Consider the following 11,302-nt stretch of genomic DNA (forward strand, 5'->3'; position numbering starts at 1 on the left):
TATATATATATATATAGAAACACCTTGCGTCTTTATTTATTTTTCTGTCGGTCGTGGGGCTTGAACTCTGGGCCTGGGTGCTGTCCCTGTGCTCTTCAGCTCTTCAGCTAGCACGCTACCACTTGAGCCAGCCCCACTTCCGATTTTCTAGTGGGTTATTGGAGTTAAGAGTCTCATGGACTTTCCTGCCCGGACTGGCTTTGAACCGAGATCCTCAGATCTCAGCCTCCTGAGTAGCTAGGATTACAGGTGTGAGCCACTGGTGCCCAGCTTGCAAGAGTCTTAAATGATTAATATTTGTTTGATTCCCTGTTTGTGAAGGTTAAATCTGGGAAAACAAAGGTGATAATTTGCATTTATTCTTTGAAAATAAACAACGTATAGAAGACTTTATGAAATAAATGTTACAAAAATCTCAGTTATTATGGATTCCATAATATATGAAATTTTATTGCTTGCTTCTAACCAGACCAGTCTATTTTCTGTTCATGCTAATAGTCCAATTGTAAAAGAACAAATATTTTAATATTTAATAAATAGAAAAAAATACCTGCATAGCCTACAAATAATGGGAATGGTATAAAATTTTATTGATTCATTTGGTGCTTTATTTGTAATTAAATTGAATCACTTTTCTGGGAATGCTAATTAATATGAAATATTTGTGACCAGATATATAAATTTTATAGGAACTAGAAGGAAGCAAAGAACTCCTGATGCACAGCAAGGACAGAGTTATATATTGAGAAAAGCGCCACCATTTTAATTTTAAAAAAAATTTTTTTTTGGCTGACCTCTGGGCCTGGGCGCTGTCCCTCAGCTCTTCAGTTCAAGGCTAGCACTCTACCTCTTGAGCCACAGTGCCACTTCTGGTTTTTTTTTCTTTTTGCTTATGTGGTGCTGAGGAATGGAACCCAGGGCCTCAGGCAGTCAATGCAAGCGCTCTACCACTGAGCCACCTTCCCAGCCCCCCATTTTAAGTATTTTTAACAATGGGAACTACTTGTATTCTATCTTGCCTACAATTAAAGGAAGTAGAAACATGGAAAGGTCAATAGTTGGAAACTAGCAGTGACCAAAATTTCCTCATTTGAAAACTTAACAAAAATGTTGCAGTCATTGTTAATTTTAGTGAACATTTCCTTCTAAGCTTTCATATCACATTGCTAAAAAACCATTTAATTTCTAGGAAGATCCACAATATATCTAAATTTTTTCTCTCTGGCTTTAAACTTCCTGCTGACAACATCATTGACAATCAGTAAGGATTAGAGTTAACAAATTTCAGTCTAACTTTCCGATTCCTTATGGTCATAGATTTGTAATTGAGCCAGCTTATCACACACACACACACACACACACACTCACACTCTCACACACACACACACAAATAGGTAGCAGGTTTGTGAAGCAAATTAACTGGGGACCAAATTTAACCTTCTAAACTCACTTCATTTCCACCTCCACTTGGACCTCAGCCATTAGCACAGCAGGGAAAAAGCCATGGTTACACACCAGGCCACCAACACACACATGCATAAGATTTTGCAGAATGACAGAAATAATGAATGTAATTAAAGCAGCGTGCAGCCAAGAAAAAATAATTAGTATACAAGTTGGATGGCTCTGGGAGGCTCATGACATAACAAAATCATTTTTAAGAGTTTTAATGTTTTCTAAACTAGTTTAGTTTCCAAAGAAGAGTTCATTTATCATAATATTTGATGAATAGATGTTCTTAATAATTATTTATCAGCTTCACACTTAAGGTGTGCTAATTTTAATAACTTCAGTTTTTCATCTTGGATTGCTTTTCCCATTTACTCTTGAAATGACAACTAGGAATTATTTAATTATTATCTTCAGGAGGAAAGAGAAATATAAATGTCCCCATGGTATTAAATAATACTAGTTGAGACTTAATGATTATAAGTCAAATTGGAACACAAAATTCTGAATAATGCATTGTATTCATAAAAGTTTTCAGCTTTTAAAAGCATTTTCAATATTTAAAGAGAGAAAAAGCAAATAGAAAGGAGAGAGGGAAGAAGCGGGGAAAAAGACAGAGACACAATTAACTTTCCCAAGGAAAATTATTTAAGTAAGAATCAAGATTACCAGCACCAATAACACTATTACTTCTTTAAAATCAAAATACTAAGCTACTTTCTAAAGTATATAGTAGAAAATAAAAATAGTATACAACAGGATGTAGGAAAATAGTATATATAAAGTTAGAAGTAAAATATGCATTGTAGATATTATTTTACATTTTCAAATATATTCTTTGCAGTATAAAACACTAATTTTTAAAGCTGTACTTTTATAATATGGACATATAGCATTCACCAACATAACAATAAAAAGCCAAAATATTTGTAATTTACTTTTATATACTTTTATAAGGATAAATTAAGTTCTAAACTTTTCTTGTTAATGAATTTCTTTGAATTCTAATGAAGCACAATAGAAAAGTAAAAGCAAACAGGTCATGACTAAGGCAAACTGTTAGAGATAAATTGAAATTTAATCTACAATTGTAGATCCTACAATTGTAGGGAGAAGTAGACTTAATATTCACCTAGACACCAGATGTTAAGTTGGAGAAGAAAAGGAAAACTTATAGTTTGGGTCTTAATATGTCTAAAGAGTAATGATTTTTTTTGTCATTTTGTTTTTCAGTGGTTGTGAGGCTTGAACTCTGGGCCTGGATGTTGTTCCTGAGCTTTATTGCTCAGGGCTAACACTCTTCCACTTTAAGTCACAGTACCACTTCCATAACAATATTTTTGAAATTATAAATAAAAAATATTTATGGCAGAAATGATGAAATTAAGATGATGTGATTGAAGGAATCATGAGGAATTCAAGGTGTGAGAAGTTTATAAATCCTTGAAATTAAAATATGATATAAAGGAAGATACCATTGATGAACAAAATATAGAAAGTCCTTTGCTTAAAGAAATTGTGTCATAACTTACTAATATGGTCCCCTCATTTTCCCTTTAAAAGTGGAAATCCCATATAAGCTATATTATAAATAATTATGTAGCATCATATGTTGAATAATTAGTAGTTGACATACTGTATTTTAGTCATTCTATTTATTTTTATATGGAATGGTTCACAAAAATGTATGTCATATTTACAGAAAAGCAAGCTGATCTCCTCTGTAACATTTCAATTTTAGTGCATGTGCTTCTGCAATGAGTACACGAACATGTTTAAAAAGAACGTTAGCCTTCTTCATGTTGTTGATGGAAATAGAAAATTCTGTTCCTGAAATGGTGTGGCATTCTGTCATCCCATCAATTTGAGGATGAGGCAGGATGGTTGTATTCTTAAAGCTATCCTGGGGATACAGGCAGAGGTTCTATGTGCAAGAAAAGAACAAAGAAGAAAGAGAAAAAGAGGAAGAAAGAAAGAGAGAAAGAGAAAGAAAGAATGAAAGAAAGAAGGAAAAAGAAAGAAAGAGAGAGAGAGAAAGAAAGAAAGAGAGAGAGAGAGAGAGAAAGAAAGAAAGAAAGAGAACAAAAGAAAGAAAGAAAGAGAACAAAAGAAAGAAAGAGGAAGGAAGGAAGGAAGGAAAGAAAGAAGGAAGGAAAGGAAAGAAAGTGGGACAGTGGATAGAAGGGAAGAAAATAGGAAGAAAAGAAGAGGAGAAAGTGAAGAAAAAGGAAGATGGATGGGGAGGTAAGGAAGAGTGAAGCTGAAGAGAGAATGGTAGAGGGAAGATAGGATGGTAGAACAAAGGGAGGGAGGGAAAGAAGAAAGGAAGGAAGGAAGGAAGGAAGGGAGGGAAGGAGGGGGAGGGAGGGAGGAAGAAATGGAGGAAGGAAAACAATAAATATATGACTCATATTTATAAATAGAATGTAAACTTAAATTTATGAATACATATCTCTAATAATGTGTACAGTTATTAAACTACTTTCAATTTTTAGATTTAAAAATCCAAATATTCTCAAGGAAATTCAGTTTTTCTCGTTGCAAAGATAACACATAAAGGAGCTGCCTTGAGCTTACATGGGCTGCATCATCATTGTTTCCCAACATTTGCTTCCAGACACAATACTAGCAGTCTATTCTCTTCTTTAGACCAGGGCTCACAATCCATATTATTGCCTTTGAACAATGAGCCACAGAAACATGGGGCAGGCTCTTCCCTGTAAATGCTCACCAGAAGAAACACATCATAAGGCCACAGTCCATAACCATACAGTAAAACCATGATTCAGGAACTATGAAATGACAATGTCACTATTTTGAAGGAAAAACCAATCTTGAGTCCTGAAATCCTACATAGCTCATTTATGGATGGACTATTTTATCTTCCTTTAGTCATAATTTCTCTATCAATTCAAAAATAGGGAAACTTGAGAACCTATTATATAAATTTTAATATTTCTTTTTTTAATTTTATTTTATTTGTGAACATACTGTACAGTTAGCAAGTGATAAAATTGCCAGTTTTTTCCCCTAATTTTCTCCTATAACTTAACCACCACCCCACCCCTCTCATTCCATGTGCTAGTTCCTGAGATTGAACACAGGACCTCAAACCCTCCCTGAATTTGTTTGCTCACATCTGATACTCTAATACTTAGCCACATCTCCAATCCAGTGTTTTGCTAGTTAATGAGAGATGAGTCCTGCCCAGGTTGGCTTGTACCATCATCTTCCAGATTTCAAATTCCTGACTAAGGAGCATAATACACCAGTGCCTGGTAATATTGCCCATGATAGGTAACTAAACTACCAAGAATTTCATATTTTGTATATTTTTCCTATTGTTTTACAAGATTTCTTGTTTTTAATGTTGAAAGTCAGTCAATATCTATGTCAGTATAATAATAGTGGAGGCAAAAGAAATAGTCTGCATGAATAAAGGTAGCAAAGAAACTAAATACTATGTTATTATTGTGTTTTGTTAGAACCAGCCATTTATTTAAGTAGAGGTTTAAACTGAATCAAATTAACAGCTAATGGTCTATTTGGCAGAGCTTATGGCCAACATTATTCTGGTCATTTTTTTTATTAGGATGTGGACCATAGGGGAGCAAGGGTTCCTTAATTGAGTGATAATAACAGTCCATGCATTGCATATAATAATGAATGTACTGGACCAGGGAGAAATATTTGGGAAAAGTGCTAACTAAAGAGAATAGTGTTATAAACCTCTCCAATGGAGTTTGTATACATGGGTTGTAAACAGTAGCTGAAAAGCTGTGCACCATGCCTTTCAACCCAACTTCGCAACTATCTTGAGAGGTACAAACTGATTAGGAAATGAGGTCTACAAGGACTTATTCCGGAAAATAGCAGTTACACTGCAATATGAAGGCTGGAGTGTGCCATAATCAATCAATCAATCAATTACACATTTAATATAACTTGAAGCCCACTGTTTAGAATTTCTGCTCCACTCACCAGGCCAAATGCTACAATGCTGCAGCATGAACAGGGAAGGAGAATTCTGCTCAAAGTTACATCTCCTTCTGAATATTGACATAAACACCATATAACAATTTATCCTTGGCTCTGAATTTATCTTAACTTTGACTCACCGATATTTTCCATGTACCAAATGCAAACATGTCTTAATTTGGAGAAGAAATATTCCCAGGCAAGACACTGCTATCTTCTTTAAACTAGTTTTATAGCTTGGCATGAGATAATAGTAGAATCCACAAATACTTAAACATGATGTTTATTCTATTAGCACTGTTTTCTTTTTACACAAAACCTCAGAAACAACAGGGAATAGCAGATTAGATACAATTTTCTCAGTTTGGCTAAACACTACTAAGATAGTCACTAAATAGTTCCAATCATGCCTTGAAAAGAAAGGGTTGGCATTTATATGATTTCCAACAGGTGAATAACTTTGCTGTAGGAATAAAATACACAGTAATAAATGTCTGAACCCAACACAAATTTTCAAGTGAAAATAAATGACTAGCTCTGTTTCAAGAGACAAATCAGAAGTGCTAGGTGCTTTTCTGATGTAGATATTCTCTGCTTTCAATGATGAAATAAAATTGCAATAGTATTTTAGAAAGGCAAATTTAACCCAAAAGAAAAAGAAAAAAATGTTTATCATTTTCCAATTGATTTATTGGTTTTTACAGAAAAATTTTGTTAGAAAGCAGTTACTGCATCAACAAGCAGATCATCATCAAAGCAAAGAGAGAAATCCTATTGAAAACATACTCGTATCTTAACTTTCTGAACTCAAATTCTCCTTTAAGTTACTAATTTTTTTAGATATTTATATGAATATATATATATATTTTTCTTTGTTTAGTTTTTTTAATTTAATTTTATTTTTTTGTGAACATACTGTACAGAGGGGTTACAATTGCATGGGCAGGATAATGCGTACATTTCTTTTTTTTTCTGTCTTTTTTTAATCCGGTTGTGGGGCCTGAACTCTGGGCCTGGGCGCTGTCCCTCAGTTCTTCAGCTCAAGGCTAGTGCTCTACCACTTGAGCCACAGCGCCACTTCCGGCTTTTTTTCTTTTTGCTTATGTGGTGCTGAGGAATCGAACCCAGGGCCTCAGGCATGCAAGGCAAGCACTCTACCACTGAGCCAACTTCCCAGCCCCAATGAGTACATTTCTTATCAAGCATTGCATCCTCGTTTGTTTACCCTGCACATCCCTTCCCTACCTCCCCCCTACCTCCCCACCCAATCTTCCCCGCTGCTTTATTATTTCATGCATTTGTTTCTAATGCATTTAAAAGATTATCTCTTTGTTGCTTTGTAAGTTACTAATTTTAATTCTCTGCTTTTAGTCCTTGAATTACACAAAGAAATTTAATTACAAACAATGATTTCATATTTTTCTTTAAGTTAGTGCATGCTATTGTTAAATTTTACATATGATTTTTACTTACTGAGTGGTAATACCATGTGTTCAAAAGAGACATTTAGGAATCTATATCAGAGTTTTAAGTCAGCACATTTTTTTCCTCTTAACAATTCTCAAGAATTAAATCAGTTATAATGAAAGATGCAATGGAATCTATTTAAGATCTTCAAGTATATTCAATTGAATTTCTTATCAGTAAGCCCTTATGATGTACATAAGATTTGTCATCCTGAAACCATTAGAAATGATTAAACAGATAATTACTTATTAAATTGATGAAAGAAAAGGCATGCTGTTAAAATAAACAATATAATGTAATATAGGAATCTACTTGTATCAATTAGATCTTCATCACCTTGGATCATAAAATTCTCTGGAAATATTTTACTATTACTAGTCAAGTAAAAATATGCTACTGTTTTATTTTTTAATAAAGTTACAAAATAATTATAAATCACTTATATTGTGTTTTGAATTTTTATGTGAAAACTTATACAATGATAGGAACATAGGTATCATTTCTTGAAAACTTCTTAGTGTCAATAGAGCCAATCTTTATGACATATGAAAGCATAAACATATTTTCATGGAAAAGTGTACTGATAGAGTGAAGGAGCTTAGAAAGAATCTTAGAAAGAACAACATGGGAAGGAAGAATTTCTGGGTATGTTGGTAGTTGCAATCACTTTAACAAAACATAACAAAACAAGAGGTCTTCTGTGTAGCCCAGGCTAACTTCAAACTTGTGATCCTGTTTCAGCATCTTGTTCTGGGGTTCCAGTAATATACCATCACTCCTGGCTTGAACAACTTTTTTTTAAATTACCTTCTGCCTGATCTTGTTTATGAATGGGACACTTAATACGGTGAAAAGTTTGGATTTCCTGGTAGCTATGTAGTAGTTGTGGTCAAATTGAAGGAAGCCCAGCGAAGGCTTGAAAATAGCTACCGTTGGGCTGGAATACATGTAGCTCAGTGGCAAAGCACGTGGCTAAGTGAAACATCCTGAGTTCCATCCTCAGCACCACAAAAGAAAAGACCCCACCCCCCAAAAAATATATAAAGAAAATAATGAATAATGCTGTGATAAACAAAGTTGTGCTGATAGTTACAGTATAGTCTTATTTGTGATCATTTGGGTAAATGCCTAAAATTGGGATTGCTGGGTCATAGGTGAGCTCTTTGTGGAGTCTTTTGAGGAACCTCCATACTACTTTCCAAAATGGTTGAATAAATTTACACTCCCACCAACAATGCAGGGGGGGTTCCTTCTAGCCAGATCCCCTCCAGCATCTGTTGTTATTAGAGTTCTTGATTATAGGCATTCTAACTGGGGAGGAGTGGAATTTCAATGTTGTTTTGTAGTTGATCACAGCATTATTCACCATAGCTAAGATATGGAACCTACCCAGATGCCCCTCAGTAGGTAAATGGAATTCTATGTGTCCTTCAGAAAGAATGGTATCACTCCATTTGGTAGGCAATGGAAAGCCTTGGAAAAAAATATATAAAGTGAAGCCAGACTCAAAGAAATATAGGTCCCATAGTTTCCCTTATCTACAAAAACTAGTATATGTCTAGGACAAGCAGAAGAAGTCAAAAGCTACATGCATTTGACCATATAGCCTGATGCTAAGTGAAATGAACCCCAAGATAGGGACACAAGAGATCTTATCTTTCTTGTTGTTCTTTTTAATGTTCTTATAATGTATTATATGTGTGTGTGTGTGTATATATATATATATATATATATATATATGTTTCTTTGTATTTTCTTCACCCATGGTACAACCCCTAGTGTCACAGTATTTGATTCCAGTGTCATGCATCTTGTATATACATTTTTCTAATTTGTGGAGGGGAAGGGAAATAACAAAATGCTGGAATAAGAACACAGCATGACCCATTGTAACAACTGGATGTATAAGACACTATGTTGAAAACGAACTTTAAAACTTCAGGCATGTGGTGGGGGGAGGAATGGTAGGGGAAAAACAAAGAAGGGGTAACAATGCTCGATAGGAAATGGACTTATTACCTTGCTCATGTAACTAACCGCTCTGGTACAATATCTTTACAATAAAAATATATATTTAAAAGAATCACAATAAATAAAGAAAATAGCTACCATTATTGAGAGTGAAGCTAAATATTTTATGGAGGAGATTTAGTCTAAAATAAAAACTACAGTGTGTATCTTTATGGTGAGCATTAAAGATTAAAATTCTTACAATCCAAACAATCAGAGACCAAGATGCTCTGCACAACTTGTTAAGTACTAAATAAAATAAAATTATACTTAGTAAAACGTAAAAAAGTTAATAAACTGAAAAAAATATTGTGAGAACTAAAACTATTTTGTTCTATAGAAAGGCGATCTTACTCTTAAATGTATTTTAAATGTTCTATTACTGGATATCTTATATCTTATAAGACATAGTTTATATTAAGATATATCTTATTAAACATTTATTCTATCAATAAATACAGTAAAGTGTAGTCTATTGTGAATAGAAAAATCTAAAGCTGAAAGTTCATGAAGAAGAAAGAATTGAATTCACTAATATGAGTAAAGGAACTCCAAGCTTGAGTGAGGTGGCAAATTGTTTTATACAGATGAGAAAATAATATTTACCTCCAAAAGGTTAAGATTTAGAAATGCATAATAATTGTAAACCTTGATACTGGAATCTCTATTGGAGTAGACAGGGAATAAGTTAGCTTTTTGTTCTTTTTTGTTGTTTTTATTTATTTTTTGCCAGTCCTGGGACTTGAACTCAGGGCCTGGGTACTATCCATGAACTTCTTTTGCTTAAGGCTAGCACTATACCACTGGAGCCGTAGTACCATTTCCTGCTTTTTTCTGATTATGTGGTACTAAGTAATCGAACCCAGGACTTTGAGCATGCAACACAAGCATTCTACCACTAACACACATTCCCAGCCCCAAATACATTAGCTTAAATGTTGAAAATAGGACTAACATTGAGGAATACAAACAGTTAAGTATGTTTATGACATTCTAAAATATTTATATAAATAAGTAGAATGATTTAATACTTTTAGAATGTATGATTGCATTATTATTATAATGTATTCATGTTTGAAAATATATCATATTAAACAATAAAGTTACAAAAATATAATGTTTGAAAAGTTTTATATTTTACATGAATATCATCTGTAGTAATTGCTTTATTCTTGGCTCCATGCTTAAAAAGAGTAACTATGAAAAGTTTACATTCAAAGCAGTTATTAATAGTTTAGTAGACTTAAACTTCTTTTTCAATTTCCAGAAGACAAAAGAACAAATATAATAATACATTCAGAAAGAAAAGATGACAGTCAGAAATCATAAAGGAAATGAAGAGATCAATCTACTAGATTGGTAAAAATGCATCTGTAATCAACACCCAGATAAATGTATCTTAATAAATCCCTCCTTGTCTAATAGTCTTTAAATATCTTTGTTCCAAAATTCCACATCGCAAAAATGTCTAAAAGATTACTATGTGCCAGGCATAGGTGCTAACAACTCAGGAAACTGAGATTTGGAAGACAGTAATTTGGAGCCCTCCTAGGCAGAAAGATTCCATCTGGAATTAACCAGAAAAATAAAGGACTAGGGTCATAGTTAAGGGTGAAAGTACAAGTTCTGAAGAAGAAAGTGAAGAACATGCAAGCTCTGAGATACAAGACCATGTACCAGAAAGAAAGATTACCATGGGCACTTGAAGAATTGTCACTCATCCTATGGAAGATAATTATTAGGAACTCTAAAAAAGATTCATGAGAAGCAAGGTATGGAATTTTTCTTCTTGTTCTCTCTCTCCCCACCTCTCATTTTACAAAACAGACAGGTTTTTAGAGGAGAGCCTTATAAGTAACTAAAACAAAGACTTGGTTTCCAACCTAACTCCATATAATTTATAATGATTTTTTTCTGAAAATATGGTTTTCCATTCATCTCAGGTTTTATGAAACAACTTTTATTTGTTTACTTATATTGTCTTAAGAAAACTATATCATAAGCTTGAGGAAGTTACTCAAAGACTGATACAGGATTTGCGTGAACAACTTGAGAATACTCAAAGAGAAAGGGAGGAATGGTGTGAGCAGGCTGAGAACACTCAAAGAGAACTGCAGGAATCCCACGAATGGGAGGAAAGAGAACTGCAGGAATCCCACGAACGGGAGGTAGCTAATCAAAGAGTAATAGAGGAATTGAGAGACCAGGTAGAGAATACACAAAGATCACTAAAGGCATTCATGGAATCCATTCACAAAGAGCTGAAAGAAGTCAGGGAGACCACAAAGGGAATGCTGAATGGAACCCAACAGAAAGAATGGGAATCCAAATAAACCATAACCAATCAACTAAGTGATTTGAGAACAAACACTGAACACCAAGTTAAGGAAGTAAAGAA

The sequence above is a fragment of the Dipodomys ordii genome, unplaced genomic scaffold (assembly GCF_000151885.1).
Source record: "Dipodomys ordii isolate 6190 unplaced genomic scaffold, Dord_2.0 Scaffold32, whole genome shotgun sequence".
Lineage (NCBI taxonomy): Eukaryota > Metazoa > Chordata > Mammalia > Rodentia > Heteromyidae > Dipodomys > Dipodomys ordii.